Source organism: Calidris pugnax, unplaced genomic scaffold (genome assembly GCF_001431845.1).
Source record: "Calidris pugnax isolate Ruff unplaced genomic scaffold, ASM143184v1 scaffold15, whole genome shotgun sequence".
Taxonomy (NCBI): Eukaryota; Metazoa; Chordata; class Aves; order Charadriiformes; family Scolopacidae; genus Calidris; species Calidris pugnax.
The window spans coordinates 7,692,778-7,709,889 of NW_015090774.1; the positions used below are offsets into that span (position 1 = coordinate 7,692,778).

General features: G+C 39.0%; 1 protein-coding gene across 1 annotated transcript in view; it reads right to left on the reverse strand.

Moving 5' to 3' along the window:
- The window catches only part of FAM160A1 (family with sequence similarity 160 member A1), an 80,237-nt gene extending 68,694 nt beyond the window's left edge, over positions 1 to 11,543 (reverse strand). Inside the window, exon 1 of the mRNA XM_014944924.1 lies at positions 11,433 to 11,543. The gene's annotated coding sequence lies outside the window, so the exon portion shown is untranslated. The remainder of the gene's footprint in view (positions 1 to 11,432) is intronic.
- Positions 11,544 to 17,112: the final 5,569 nt, after the last annotated feature.

Below are 17,112 nucleotides of genomic sequence, written 5' to 3' on the forward strand. Positions count from 1 at the left end.
AGCCCATGGACAGCACGTGGCCAGAGATACTGCCAAACAGTTGGTGCACACATTCCACCCTGAGGAGTAGCCACTGGAAAATATCGCTGTGCTGAGTTCAATCTTTGACCCAGGCCACTACAGATGCTCCTAAATTCTCATTTCAGTCACAGGTGTCACCGCAGCCGGTAGGATGGGACCCAAACCGGCCCAACAGGAGAGTGTGCTGGGTCACGTGTGAGGCCCTCGATGGTTTTAAATCAAAACAGTGTTTCTGAGACATGGACGCCAGGAACCTCAACTTCTGTGCTTGGGCAGGACAACTTCCACCAGGCTCCTGCCACCTTCTCTCAAGGGCCATAAACCCATCAACTCTCCTTACAGTTGAACTGCTCTAAGGACAGTTCAACTCAAAAAAACCCCTCCAATCCCCACTGCTCCATATAAAACAAATGCATCAAACTTGGTTATCTCCATTGCTTGCCTGATTAATGAGAAGCTTGTCTGACAACAGCTGCAGAAAGGAAGGTTTCTCTGGTGATTTTCTGTTCAGCCCAACAGATTCTAGGACTGCAGAAACAAAATCAAAATCTAATGAATGAGTTTACATTTGGCATTCCAATTCAATCAATCCTTGCAGGCCCATATATTCACAGTATATCTTAACTTCTCTCTCTCATTTATTCCAAGATTATATTTTGAAATAATAATGCACACTTTTAAACAATTTAATTAATCCACACTTGGAAAAACGAAGTCAGCTTTATCTGAAAACCCTCTTGGTTTTAGAAAATGCTGGGAGGCAAAGAACAATGATACACGAGAAAGCATCCTGTCAACTGAGAATTTGATCTTTAGAAAAAACCACTATGGTTTACACTAATTCAGTATTAAGGTGAAGCCAATTCTGGAAAGATACCTATTTACTATTTTTATAGGACCAAAGCTGAGAAAAACAGTTGTCACTTAGCAGAAAACTTTTTTTTCTATTTCATCATGCCAGTGGCCTCTCCTGTCTACCTTTACACACTACAAACTTCCCTGCACTGTGCTAAATTCTTCAGGGCAAAATATGCACTTATCTAATTAGACTCAAGACACAAGCAATGACAAATAAGATGGTGGGACAAAACATTCTTCATGACACACCCTGAAACTTTGCAATGAATAGGCCACATTATGTGATATATACACAAGTTTTTTCCTTGTTTGTCTTCAGCAGAGAAAGAACAAGTGTCTTATGTGTTACAAAACCAATGTATGGACCTTTATACGTCTCCAAACTACCAGGCAGATTTCACCCTTTATGGACCTATCCCTCAGCACTATAGTGAGAGCAAATTCATACGTTAATATATAGTGATGAAAGATTAGAAATAAGAACTAGTTAAATTATTTATAGCTCTATAAGAGCTCTATAAGCTCTATATAAGAACTAGTTAAATTATGTGTAGCATTAGTATCATTAGCTCCTAAAGAAGGCCAAGTAGCCTGCAACCAACCCAAGGAATCCTACAAAAGAGTAAGATCCAAATCACGTAATAGCTCTTTTCTATTAATATTAACATTTTTGTGAAGCTCAAGGCAGTTTAAAAATTACCTACATCAGTATAACAGGATCTTCCCCTATCATATTCATTTCAGAAAACTGATAGTAACTCAGTTTTTATTGGATTGCTTCTGAGATCAAACTCACCACTGAATGAAAAGGACAGTTGCCTCCCCACAAGCCTGAGTCTTCACAGTTTTTCTGCTTCTGAAAACCCTAAAAACCTTTCACCAGGAAAAAACCAAGCACCACCAAACCAAAAACCAACCAACCAAACAAACAAGTAAAAAAATCCCAAAATACACACAGGAAGAATAGAGCTGAAAGGAAGTATGATACTACAATTCTGCATGCAAACTAAGTAACTCTAAAAAAGAGCTTTTATCCATTTTGTGTCTTTATTCATTCTGAAGTTCCAACCTGAATCTAGGAAAGTTTTCCTTAGAAGAGTTTAATTGAAAACAAACTATATGGGAACATACTTATTTCAAATGCATTAGTGTTTTCTGATAAAAAAACATTATCATCTCTAGTCCCAGCTGGTATCAAAGTCTTAATCACAGATAAACCTAATAAACTTGAACTAGATACTCAAGCTCTTATGTTATGAAACTAGAATATCTTTTTTCAATACTATTGTTAGCTAAAGCAAGGGGAACTCAAATGTACCAGTATAATTGATGACTTGAACTAACATGTACTAGGAACTAGTGGGAACTAGAGAAAGGCTTCACATCACTGTGTTAGTTCATGTCACTTTCCACCATCAGTGGCTGCATTGCCTTTCTGTTAGCCTAACGAGATTTTAAGTCAGGGACAGAAGAAACAACTAACTGAAGGCCGTACACTGCTATGGGCAAAGTTACAGAATAAGACTGGACTATAGTTTAAACTAACAGTTGTTGTTCTTTTGTTTTGTATCAGGAGAAAGAAATAGATTTGCCTTTATTGCGTAAGATATTAATGTAATTAAATTCTAATGCTACAAACCATCTGAAGAACAGCACTTACCTACAGCAACTGATTGAGAAATAGCGAGTTTGGCAATCAAAGCTGCTTTCATACAGCCACAGAACCATGGATAAGCTGGAGCTCAGTACATGTAAAAGCTGATATTGAATTTTGGATACAGTGCCACCTGTCTTGGGAACATGTACTTCTGCTGGACAAACACCCTGCTAGCTGAGCTTCTAGACAAGGCTCGACACTCAAACATTTTAATGATTTGCATTTAATAAAACAGGTTTACAACACTGTCAGAGCTGCCAATTAATTCCTTCAGAGAGTGAAAACAACAACATATTAAATACTTAACTTGTCAAGCATCAGTGGAACTACAGCCCCCCAACTTCCTAAAGATACATTGATATATTTTGGGAACTTGCACAATATATTGTCTCTCTAACCATCACAGAGCAGCACAGATTAATATGAGAAGAAGAATATCCTCGCTTCCAATTTGACAAACCAGAAGCTTCCCATTCACAGGTCAGCATCAAGAACTGCAACAAACTGTATCAAGAAAGAGGTGGAAAAATGAACATACAGCATTACAGGGGAGGATAAGACCAGCCACATGCTACATGAAAAGGCTGGTAAAAGCTGATGTTCATTTTCACAAAACAAGTGTTTGGAATTTTAAAAATAACAAACAAGGCATAAGAGTTTACCAGATCACTACTGTTTAGTCAATATCTACCCGCTATTCCTATTTTTTCCTAATCAGTTTCAAAGAAAACCTAAGTATATAAAAAAACCAGAACTAGTGATTATTGTAAAGTAGCATTTCATATTTGTTCCCCTTTCTAATGCTATGTGACTGGTGTGAATGGCCTGATATAACCAACACAACTCTGGAAACCAAACATACGGACAGATTTCAAGCTTTTCTGTAATAAACCTAGTCTCATTTCACACCCACACATCAGGCTCCCTCCTACTAGCTACCTTGGGCTTCTTTTATGCACACAACTTCCTTATGTCAATCTTGCAACTAACATCCACATCTCCTCCCCAAATGATGCCAAGTCTTCCATGAAACATTCAAGCTATGAATACCACACCCCTCTTCATGCTCTTTCATCAGCCCCTTTCGCAACCTGAGAATAAGGTTCTTTTGGGAAGGCAACTCAACTGTTCAGCACTTTTCACCCTGTAGAACAGCTTATCTAATAAAAAAAGGCACACGTATGATGTTGCATCAAGAACCAAACGATACTCATGCTTGTAGATCAGGTCAGGGAAGAGATTTATCTGAATTTCCATGTGTCAGCTGACTAGTTTTACTGCAAAGTAAGATGAAGTAAGATGATTCAATGACAAACCAAAGTCTAGGAGCCTCTACTTATTAGTTTTTGTTGTAAAAGGATTTCTAAAGTTTCTGTGCTCAGTTTTTAAGCACAGATAGAGAAGATGAGTCTTTCCTCCTTTAACTTTTTCTACATGCTACAGTGTGCCTGTTAAGAGTCAGAGGAAAAAATGTACATTCTTCACACGGCAAGCTTTTCAACTCTCTCATATCCTATAGTCCAAATGACATGGAGATATTCTGAAACCGAAAGAAAAAGAAAGAGGAGTCTTGCCAACTCAAGAAAATCCTGGTGTACAGTCTTCTGGGTTCTCATCAGCGTGGCACTGGGAATCCACCACCAACTTATAGGGTACATAGGTCACATACAGTTGTTCTCCAGAAGTTACCGGGCACCAAGAGAAAGCTAAAGTGCATTTGGTAATTGCTATATACTCATTTCGCGTGTAAGCAATTACTGTGGTTCCCACAGGAATATTATGCAACTGTCATCCTCTGTGGAGTATATTGTACAGGTGTGAACAAGAAGAGAACTGAAACACCGCACATTGACAGGAGGCCATAGAGCCCACATTATCTAAATGCAGCTCAGTGCTACTTGAGTCTCTAGTTGACACTTTACATAAGACTGAAGTCTCAAGCCCACTTTTTTGAGTCCTGGCCTGGTTGTGTGACAGAACTCAGAGGGTTCTAATTAATGGAGCGGGGTCAAGTTGGAGGTCTGTGACCAGTGGTGTACCCCAGGGGTCAATACTCAGCCCAGTCCTGTTCAACATATTCATAAATGACCTGGACGAGGGGGCAGAGTGTATCCTCAGCAAGTTTGCTGATGATACCAAATTAGGAGGGGGCTGGCTGACGCTCCAGAGGGCTGTGCCGCCATCCAGCACAACCTGAACAGGCTGGAGAGCTGGGCAGAGAAGAACCTAATGAGGTTCAACAAGGACAAATGTAAGGTCTTGCACCTGGGGAGGAAGAACCCCAGGCACCAATATAGGTTAGGGATGGATCTTCTGAGAAGCACTACTGAGGAAAAGGATCTGGAAGTCCTGGTAGATAGCACACTTTCCATGCGCCAGCAATGTGCCCTTGTTGCCAAGAGGGCCAATGGAATCCTGGGCTGCAGAGGGAAGAGTGTGGCCAGTAGGTCGAGGGAGGTCATTCTTCCCCTCTACTCTGCACTGGTGAGGCCACAACTGGAATACTGTGTCCATTTCTGGGCTCCCCAGTTCAAGAGGGACAGGGAACTACTGGAGAGAGTCCAACGTAGGGCAACTATGATGATTAAGGGATTAGAGCGTCTCCCTCATGAGGAAAGGCTCAAGGAGCTGGGGCTCTTTAGCCTGGACAAGCAAAGGCTGACAGGAGACTTATTTATATTTACAAGTATCTAAAGGGCTGTTTGAAGGATGTTGGAGCCGGACTCTTTTCAGTGGTTCCCAGCAATAGGACAAGGGGCAACAGGCACAAGCCGGAACACAGGAAGTTCCATTCAAATATGAGAAAAAACTTCTTTATGGTGAGGGTGACGGAGCCCTGGAACAGGCTGCCCAGGGAGGGTGTGGAGTCCCCTTCTCTGGAGATCTTCAAGACCCGCCTGGATGCCATCCTGAGTGATGTGCTCTGGGCAATCCTGCTTTGGCAGGGGAGCTGGACTAGATGATCTCTAGAGGTCCCTTCCAACCCTGACAATTCCGTGATCCCGTGATCAGCCACGAGCCCACACCACCAAAGAAGCAATCCACGTTTCCCTTCCTTGCTGCCTTCTGTTCACTGCTGCAACCCAAAAACATTTGCATCCACCCTGCACCTCAAAAGTATTTATGCATCACACACTGAATATGTTTGGGGCAATTAAGAAACTGTTCTGGCTAAAAGGTAACCATGAGAGGGGGGGGAAAAAAAGCCCAGTCCAAAAGCATAAAAAAGTGGTGTGACACTAAATGCTGAAGCTGGCTATGCTGCCAAAAACCTGATTACAAAACCCAGTTTTCAGACAGGAATTGCCTCATAACAACATCTTGTTAAACAAGCTGAACTCATGCAAAGGAGAAGGAAAAATCCACACCTTTCTGTCAACACTAGAGTCATTTATATTAAATTTATATTTGACATGTAACAAGGCCGCACACATACAAAAAAAATGCAAGTATGAAAAGGGTGTCTATTCATTTACACAGTGCTTAGCATTCAAAATTGATTTTACAGACATCCTGCTAACCTGTCTGGCAGAAATTCCTCCAGACTACATAAATTAATTCAAAATAGGGAGGCTGTCAGTTTTTCTGTCTTATAAGCAAGGAGGTAAAATTCCGAAACAGTTTCCAGCATGCTGAAAGGAATTGTGCAGAAGTTAAAAAGTTACTTACATCAAGGGAGAAAATAATTATTTTGCATAAATATGATTTTTGGCCAAAACCTCATCATTTAAACCACATTCTTAAACGGCTTTCCCATCAAATTAGCATGAACAAAAAGAGCACAAAATTAAGAGCTTATGGGAAGACACAGTTTATAGACCACAAATATAACAAGGTTTCAGTACAGGCTACACTAGAAGATCCAAGAGATCCCTTGCCATTTTATGCTCCTGAATTTTAGGGATGATTATACCAGGTTCCTCCACAGAGGTAACTAGAAATCTCATAACAGTCTTTTAGCATCATTTCCCCCCACTATTTAAACAAAGGGGTAGTCCTAAAAACTAGCCAATTTCCTCAAGTGAAATGATACCAGAGTGGATCTCTCTATCCTCCAGATCATCTCCAAAACATTTCCTTCCATTGCCTTTAATGCAATCTTACTCCAACTTGTGCCTCTAAATAACAGAAAATAAAATATATACCTAACACCAACATGGAATCAGATTAATCCAGAAAATGTTATGACCTAAAAAAGAAAAGCATCCAATGCTTAAAGTACCCTTTAAAATAGTATGTGGAGGTGTTTGTTTTAATTCTACATGAGGAAAATCGTTTGTTTGTTTTTTTTCTTTGACCCCAGTTCAGAAAGGTACTACTCTGCATAGCTCACTAGAGATAAAAATTCCTAAGAGACTCACAACAACAACTCCGCATGCTTTTATCTGCCGACATTCTGTATGGCCTTTGTTACTGCTCGCTGGCTTCCACAATGTGAGGATGTGTACAGCATCGCTGAAATAGTAAAACACTTTTCACATAACGTTAGTTCACTAAACCATGATATTTTAAAATATATTTCTTATTACTCAATTCGGAGTGGGTGCTGTAAATGAAGGAGATTTTTCCATAATTTGTAATTAACACTAACTCCTCTCCTGTCTGCTTCATACATCCATTATGTTTGGTCATCAAAGTAAGATTGTAAGTTTCATTGTTAAATATAGTCTTTCTATTTTTGTTTTGCTGTATCACTTATCTGTGTAAATTTATAAGTGAAGCCTATAATTGTGCTCTTGACCAAGCTGTCCTTTAGCTTAAGTAATTATTTTCTCCCTTGGATTTATCTTCTTTGATTTGTAGCATAGCTTAAAGACTACTGTCATACACATAATAAAAAAGGTATAGTCTAAATGAAGTCCTCATGATCGAGGTTTACAAGTTGATCAACCTGGCATTTTTCTTTCCTTTTAGTTACATATGAAACAGTCCATCACAGGGAACAGAGAAGAAAAAAAAAGTAAGAGAAATAGCTCCTACCCATAGTCAGAACCAAATTTAGCACAGAAGGTGACCCCAAGCCTCGCTAAAAATCATTGTTTCCAGCAGATGTGTGAAAGGAGTATGCAAGCACCACCCATGGAGGGTACTTGTGCCCCCTCCAAGTGGATCAGAATTAAGGGGGAGAATGAGCCTCTCAGCACATTTGTTTTAAAGATTCCAGCATGATTCACCCTGAAAAACCTTTCTTATCTACAATCACAAGCCTGAAGCTGAAAATTGGTACAAGAGACTGAAACCATAGTGAATGAAGAACAGAATCATACGAGGAACAATCCCATTTCTGATCTGGCTAAAGAATGCTTTCCATTATATGCTTAATAAAATACTACACATACTTAAGAGTGGTGCCGTATTATCCTAGCATATTCAGTGTTTCAGCTTCAAAGTACTGCAAGACTGAATCAATGAATCTTTGTTACTGCCACTGAGGCAGTAAAGAAAAACACAAAGGTGTGTTCTTTTGGCTGGTTTATAAAAGCATGATTTCTCTATGATATGCAGTTAATGTGCAGGTTTTAGAGAGAAGGCATTCAGAACATGAAAAGATTCTCAGATCACAGATAATTAAAAAAATCTGAATCTGAAACCATGACATCAAGCTATGGTAACTTTTCAGAACCTAAGTGCCTTCAGCTTCCCAAATCATCTAAGAACAAACAAACAAACAAAACCAAAAAACCACAAACACACACCTTAGGTTAGAAGGCAAAAGACAACTCAGTCTAGTACACAAAATCACATGAAATTGAGTAATCTAAAGAAATTTCAATTTCTAATCCGCGCTTTTTTTTTGTTAAAAAAAAGCTGTAATTAAATTAAAGAAGCACAGTTACAATTAAACCAAGAGCTTCCTCTACTTGTGGCCCAGGAGAGTCATATTAATCATACAGTATTGCCAGTGTGTACTTGTTACCAGCTCTCATTCACCTCCAGACAAAATTCAGTACTGCCAGGTAGAAAATAATACATCTTTATCTCCAGAGAGCACTGACACTCTTTCTAGGCACTGATAAACCATTACTGCCAAGCACAATCTTGCCTTATGTAATGTATTTAGGAAAGAACAAGTATTTTGCTTTTGCATCAAAGACACAGCTTTCTAAAAGCGAGCAAGCAACACCACACCACAGGTAAAAAATAACACACAACTGCATTCTGTATCCTAAGAAAGCAGGGGGAGGAGGGCCAAGGGAGAGAGAGAACACAAGAAGTTTCTGCCTTCTCATTTCTGAAAAATGAGGCAAATGAGGAAAACATGAAATGGTAGAGGAACTGCTAAAAAAAACCTGGAACCAGACTAAAAAAAAAAATTAAATCATATAAATATCAGAAAAAATAATATTTTTTTATATATATATATAAGCTTACATTGCTTCGATAGCTTGAAATTCTGTCCTAACATCAGTGTGATAAGGATATTAAACAGTTTTAGAACATAAAAATAGTCAATTCATAGTAGTAACCGTCATGAATTAAGATGCTCTATTTTATATCTTGATATCATCAACATCATGACAGAAGGCAGTTTTCGATGTTTCTTCAACCCACAGCAGGGCAGTCTGTCAAATTTCTTTTAATAGGCAGGTTACAGTACATCCACAGAATGACAAAAGCCTTTTCAAGGATTTGTAAGTGAATAGCCAAGATCTAGCCATCCTCTTTCACACAATTAATTTAGAGCTCAGGATTACACTGCATTTTATTTGAGATGAAAGTTGTCCTTAGAGACTGTATTGCATCCCATGTATCATAACCTACACCACTACCCCAGCTAGATATTATGAAAGATGCATAGTCTTGTGGTTTGGGAAATTTAAATTGCTTTCCTTATCTTTCCCCTTCATGTGAAAGCCCTAGAAAATAACCCCAGAAACCACAGTCCACAGATTTATGAATCAGTACAAACACTCCCAGTAGAAATACATGCCATTCAAAATCCCACAAAAACAGCAGATGGACTTTAAAATATTAAAAGGAAAGCATGTTAAAAATTAGCTCTGTTTAATACATTCATAATGGTAATTAAGAGAAAGAATATATCCTAGAAGTGATACATCCTGAGAAACTTCCCTCTGTGGGTAAAAAAAAAACCTCTCCTAAACTGTTAATTTTACATAAAATTGTGCCAATTTGCTTTTGATTTAAAGATCAGTTGACACTGCAGGACTTCCTCATATCTTTATTTCTCTTCTGCTATTCACAGCTTTACCCAATAGCATCCAACTGAAATTAAAACCTTTCTTTAATGTCACTGTTGTTATCCCTAGCATAGCATTCAGACAAGAAATCTCACACAGAGAACAGCCCTCTCTGTTTTGTGCTGTTACTGGACAATCAATTAAAGCAAAAGAGTTACTGCACCCAAATAAACACAGGCTACAAGGGCAGCACAACAGAGGGTTGTTTACAACATACAGTGGATTACATGAAAGAGTTTGCCAAATTGTCACTAGCACAAGCTGATTAAGTCTGCGTGGCAGACAGCAGACATTAGCACAGGTCTTGAAGCAGTAAAACCACAGCGGCATAGATGCAATGCCACACAAATATGAATGACTAAACTGCTTTTGAAGCTAACCTAGGCATCTTCCCACCACACTTCCCAGCACTCCCTGTTGTAGGATTTGCTCCCGCAGAGCCAGCATGGGTATAGGCATGCCCACAGACCTTATATCATGTTGTTGTCTTACAACAAGGAGTTCTAGCTACTTTGTGACAGCCACAGCTATGTGAAGTTCTACATCTTGCTCATCTACTCCATGCAGGCAAAAAGAAAAAAGGGAAGAAAAAAAAAAAAAGAAAAAAACCAGGCATAATGTTTTAATATATTCTGGATCCTCCTTATCAAATGACACACGAGAGTAGAGAGGTAGGGAGAAAAGGAATTCTCAGTACTGCACTCTCCCTGGATTTTACAGATCATGCTGCACCACCGTAATCACCTCCTGTTTACCAATCAAAGGATCAAAAAATACCTCAAAGTCATCTAGTCCTTCCCTCTGTGCCCTGGTAATACCCATGTCATGTTTCTGTCACAACTCACAGATGCTTGCATTATCTGTTCTTAAAATTATTCATAGCTTATCCTAATAATATATTCCAATGCAACAGTGTCTTGCCAACCGCGGAAAGAAAACAGATCTTTGTGAGAAACATGTATATTTCACAGACTAACCCTCACTCTCATTTCTCCACTGCCTCTTTCTCTTCTTTGAAGCTAAAATAACAGCTCCTTGTTCATTGAGTCATTCCTCTAGATACCCAGGTATCCTTACTGCTCTCTAGACTCCCTCCAATGCCTTCATATGAACTCTTTTTTTTAAAAAAAAAAAACAACTAATTCCATTTTCAAAACTGGAAACTACCTCAACACTGGCTAAAAAGATTACTTCATTTAACTTGCAGAATATCCTTTGTTCTCACACTGTGATGCAGTCACAGGACCCCAACCGTATGAACTAGAAAAGTCTTAAAAGTTTAGGGAAGCAAGCCTCAGGGGGAAGCACTTGGTCCTTCTGGCCTTCTCCGATTGCTCCCATCAACCAGGAGGCAGCAATTACTTTAAAGAAAGCTCACTGTGTTTGAAGGAAGGAACTGGGCTGTGCGGTCATGCTTTTGCTATGTAAACCTCAGCCCCAACCTAAGAACCAGCCCTATTAAAAAAAAACCTCTTCTGAGGGCAGAATTCAATCCTGCCATGACAATATTTTTGTATGATATTCTCTAATTTTACAATTACGTAACAATGTTGACTCTTGTTATTCTTGTCATGCACTATAATACCTAAATCCTTCATCTATATAAAAAAACAACAAAAAAACCCAAACAAAAACACAATCTCATGAGTCCATTTCTAGAGAAAACAAAGTTTTTCAAGCAGTTTAGCACTTACCCACAGTCAATTCCTCCAGACATTCTTTAACAAGAGTGAAGTTTCAACATTTGCTATCATAAAAAGCGAAGGTATCAGAGATCAACTGCTCCTCTTCCGATTGCAGAGCCTGTTAGCATTTCAGAGAAAGAAACTGCATTAGTCTAACATGGTTTAGTCTTAAAAATAAAATCATATGGGCTACTGCTCTTTCTTTGTCATCTTCTACTGCTTTAGGAGGGTTTAATTCCCAGGAAAAGTACCAGAACATATAATCAAAGCTAAACAACTGGGTCTACAAATTTCCACTTGCCCACCACCACCCCCCGACACCAGTAAAGACAGGCACCATAATGGGTGTCCCAGTATTACACACATCCTCCATGAGTACCTGCAGCAGCTCAGGGATTACATCAGCCAGCTCTTACCCTTTCAAAAGCGTTTTTTAAACACTTCAAACTTAAACTTTTTTAAATGCTTTATAACTTGTTCCTTCCGCACATCAACTTAGGGTTTTAACACTTGCCTTGAACACCATGTTCAGTTCCTAGTCCCAGCCTCTCCTCTTAAACACAAGGGAAAAAAACTAAAAACAAACCCCAAACCGACCTTAGTCTGCTTTGCATTATCCCATCCACAGCTCCAGCCCTCAAAGAGCAGCAAACCTTCCCTGTCTTTCTTTTTACTAACATTATATTTCTATAATGATTTCTTTTAACTCTGAGTTGGCCATTCTGAATGTTGCATTTTAATTATACGTGCTTCTGCTATATTTTTACACTTGCCTAGATTCCAGCCTAGATTCCCTTTCCCTCCTTATTGTGTTTGATGTTAAAGAGCTCACTAGTAGCCAAACAAGCCCCTCACCACATTTCATAATTTCCTCTGCAGAAGAATAGTTTCAATTTCTACCATTAACAAAGTTCCCTGAAGTAACAATGGTCTCTCCTAATTTATTTTTTTTCCGCTCTTAACACACAGAGCTGGCGGATAAGATTCACGTTAACCAGACTTTGCTGAAATTTGCCTTTCTAAAAATCCAGTGCTTTATTTTAGTACAAATCCTCCTTCCCAGACTCTCATTTCCTCACTCTCACACAAGTTACTTATCTTCTGGTTATAACAAAGCTTGGAAGAGCCCATCTTCTGGTTGCTTTCTTCATATTTAGTACCAGGAAACCTTTATGAAGGTCCTCCAAGAATTTACTAGGAACCTACATCCTGCCATACTCCCTAATCAACACTCCTAGGTAATTAAAATCTTGTGATCTGAATGATTTCTGCTGGGTGTCTGCAAACATCCTCATCCAGAAAATCTCCCCGATTTGCCAGCCTTCAGTCATCTCTCCCAACACAGTATCAATATTCTTTTCCTTTTTATTCACACAGACTTTTAGAAGAATTTTTTAGAATGGAAAAGTTTCTCTATTCTGCCATCAACTGTTTTTTCAACTCCCTTATGCCATAGACACCAATATTCCTGTACTTTAATAGACGATATTTTTATTTCAGAATATTTGAGTGTACTTTAGAATGGTAACTGCTTAGATCACATTATCTCCTGTCACTGAACTTAATGTCAAGTGCTCCTGAAATGTTGCTGTTGAGCTGATGTCTCTTTTAAACCCAAACTGTTGTTCTTTAAATGTTTGTCAAAACTCTGTAGGAATGTTACCACTAGTAATGCAATATGCCTTGCTGCCAATACAATAAAATTTTATCCCATACACTTGCTGCTACTTTAGAATCAAACAGTAACTTTCCACCTGTTGAATCCTTGTACATGTACCTGCTATGTTTACGATATAACGCACAGCAAATAGTGATTTTAAGCTATGCATAGTTTATCACTTCCTAAACTAATACAACATCCATGAAATTGGAGGCATTACAATCACTTTAAAATTCTAAATTATCAAGAGGAAGAATCAGATAACATTTCATTCATCTTTAATTCATTTAACTTTTTAAAATGTATCTGCACACAAAGTAATTCAAATGCTGGTGAATTTCAGTGAAGGCTAATGGGAAAAGTTCATGCAAATACAAGCCACAAATTCTGCTAACCAATCTCATGAGTCCATTTCTAGAGAAAACAAAGTTTTTCAAGCAGTTTAGCACTTACCCACAGTCAATTCCTCCAGACATTCTTTAACAAGAGTGAAGTTTCAACATTTGCTATCATAAAAAGCGAAGGTATCAGAGATCAACTGCTCCTCTTCCGATTGCAGAGCCTGTTAGCATTTCAGAGAAAGAAACTGCATTAGTCTAACATGGTTTAGTCTTAAAAATAAAATCATATGGGCTACTGCTCTTTCTTTGTCATCTTCTACTGCTTTAGGAGGGTTTAATTCCCATAAAAAGTACCGGAACATATAATCAAATCTAAACAACTGGGTCTACAAATTTCCACTTGCCCACCACCACCCCCCGACACCAGTAAAGACAGGCACCATAATGGGTGTCCCAGTATTACACACATCCTCCATGAGTACCTGCAGCAGCTCAGGGATTACATCAGCCAGCTCTTACCCTTTCAAAAGCGTTTTTTAAACACTTCAAACTTAAACTTTTTTAAATGCTTTATAACTTGTTCCTTCCGCACATCAACTTAGGGTTTTAACACTTGCCTTGAACACCATGTTCAGTTCCTAGTCCCAGCCTCTCTTCTTAAACACAAGGGAAAAAAACTAAAAACAAACCCCAAACCGACCTTAGTCTGCTTTGCATTATCCCATCCACAGCTCCAGCCCTCAAAGAGCAGCAAACCTTCCCTGTCTTCCTTTTTACTAACATTATATTTCTATAATGATTTCTTTTAACTCTGAGTTGGCCATTCTGAATGTTGCATTTTAATTATACGTGCTTCTGCTATATTTTTACACTTGCCTAGATTCCAGCCTAGATTCCCTTTCCCTCCTTATTGTGTTTGATGTTAAAGAGCTCACTAGTAGCCAAACAAGCCCCTCACCACATTTCATAATTTCCTCTGCAGAAGAATAGTTTCAATTTCTACCATTAACAAAGTTCCCTGAAGTAACAATGGTCTCTCCTAATTTATTTTTTTTCCGCTCTTAACACACAGAGCTGGCGGATAAGATTCACGTTAACCAGACTTTGCTGAAATTTGCCTTTCTAAAAATCCAGTGCTTTATTTTAGTACAAATCCTCCTTCCCAGACTCTCATTTCCTCACTCTCACACAAGTTACTTATCTTCTGGTTATAACAAAGTAGTACAAATCCTCCTTCCCAGACGCTCATTTCCTCACTCTCACACAAGTTACTTATCTTCTGGTTATAACAAAGCTTGGAAGAGCCCATCTTCTGGTTGCTTTCTTCATATTTAGTACCAGGAAACCTTTATGAAGGTCCTCCAAGAATTTACTAGGAACCTACATCCTGCCATACTCCCTAATCAACACTCCTAGGTAATTAAAATCTTGTGATCTGAATGATTTCTGCTGGGTGTCTGCAAACATCCTCATCCAGAAAATCTCCCCGATTTGCCAGCCTTCAGTCATCTCTCCCAAGACAGCATCAATATTCTTTTCCTTGTTATTCACACAGACTTTTAGAAGAATTTTTTAGAATGGAAAAGTTTCTCTATTCTGCCATCAACTGTTTTTTCAACTCCCTTATGCCATAGACACCAATATTCCTGTACTTTAATAGACGATATTTTTATTTCAGAATATTTGAGTGTACTTTAGAATGGTAACTGCTTAGATCACATTATCTCCTGTCACTGAACTTAATGTCAAGTGCTCCTGAAATGTTGCTGTTGAGCTGATGTCTCTTTTAAACCCAAACTGTTGTTCTTTAAATGTTTGTCAAAACTCTGTAGGAATGTTACCACTAGTAATGCAATATGCCTTGCTGCCAATACAATAAAATTTTATCCCATACACTTGCTGCTACTTTAGAATCAAACAGTAACTTTCCACCTGTTGAATCCTTGTACATGTACCTGCTATGTTTACGATATAACGCACAGCAAATAGTGATTTTAAGCTATGCATAGTTTATCACTTCCTAAACTAATACAACATCCATGAAATTGGAGGCATTACAATCACTTTAAAATTCTAAATTATCAAGAGGAAGAATCAGATAACATTTCATTCATCTTTAATTCATTTAACTTTTTAAAATGTATCTGCACACAAAGTAATTCAAATGCTGGTGAATTTCAGTGAAGGCTAATGGGAAAAGTTCATGCAAATACAAGCCACAAATTCTGCTAACAATTTTTCTCTTTATAGGCAAGGACTAAAAGAAACAGTAATACCTGGAAAAGAAACATTAATACCAGATAGCTTCTATATACACCAGAAGTCAAATAATTCAGTAATTTTAACTGAGCTGACTTGAATGTCAGCAGAACCAAGTTCTGTGTGCCCAGAACTTTGTCTACTCCCTCAGCTACAAAAATGGTTCTAATGAAGAGCATTATAACTTCCTTCGACCTTTGTCCTTACGTCCTTAATGTTAGGTGGCGGATGCAATTTACCATTTTTGATTAACCTGTTTTACCAACAACTAAGTTGCTAAAAAAACCACCACTAACAAAAAAAAAACCTTGCATGTAGTATGCATCATACATGCAGTGCTTGCTGAACTGCCTTAGTTGTTTCAGAGAACCATAGTTTCATAGAATGGTTTGATTTGGGGGACACCTTAAAGATCATCTAGTTCCAACCCCCCTGCCATGGGCAGGGACACCTCCCACTAGACCAGGTTGCTCAAAACCCCATCCAACCTGGCCTTGCACACTTCCAGGGATGGGGCATCCACAGCTTCTCTGGGAAACCTGTTCCAGCAACTTACCACCCTCACAATAAAGAATTTCTTCCTAATATCTACTCTAAATCTACCCTTGTCCTTTTGCTACACTCCCTGATAAAGACTTCCTCCCCATCTTTCCTGTAAGTCACCTTTAGGTACTGGAAGGCCACAATAAGGTCTCCCTGGAGCCTCCTCTTCTTACAACCACAACTCTCTCAGCCTGTCCTCATAGGAGAAGTGCTTCAGCCCTCTGACCACCTTCGTGGCCCTCCTCTGGACTCATTCCAACAGGTCCACGTCTTTCTTAGGTGGGGAGCCCCAGAGCTGCACGCAATAACCCAGGTGGGGTCTCACGAGCATGGAGTTTTTCTCTGAATGTTTAAATTTTTTTTCCCCCAACATTAAAGGTTCTTGTGAAAAGAAAAAAAGTTTTCCAAGGACTCCACTGGCATTCAAGCAAAACAAACCCAGCTCCATCTAGCCTAAAAAAAATCTGCAAAACTATCTCAATACTATGGTCTGTTTTGCTGTACCAACACTAACAAGCCAGGAACCCCTAAGCAGCGGGCTGTTGTTGGCAAATATCACCACTATAAAAATCATGCCAGTGAAATACGGCTGAAGGCAGAGGTAACCACTGACATCCATAAAACTTCTCTGGTATCTGGCGGCCAGCTCACGCTAACATCTCACAGTTTTGTTCACACTGCTGGGACCAAAATACTAAGAACAGAAATCACTGTGAGGCCAAATCAGTTTCTGCCCTCCATGTTTATTTTCCTCTTTTTTTTTTTTTCTACACGCCCACCAGGACTTTTAACATACTTCCACTTCACACACTCCTCATCCTATGAAAACGTTTCAAGGAGCTGATAAAGAACTTTCCAATTGTTTACCTGAAAGCACTCCAAGCAG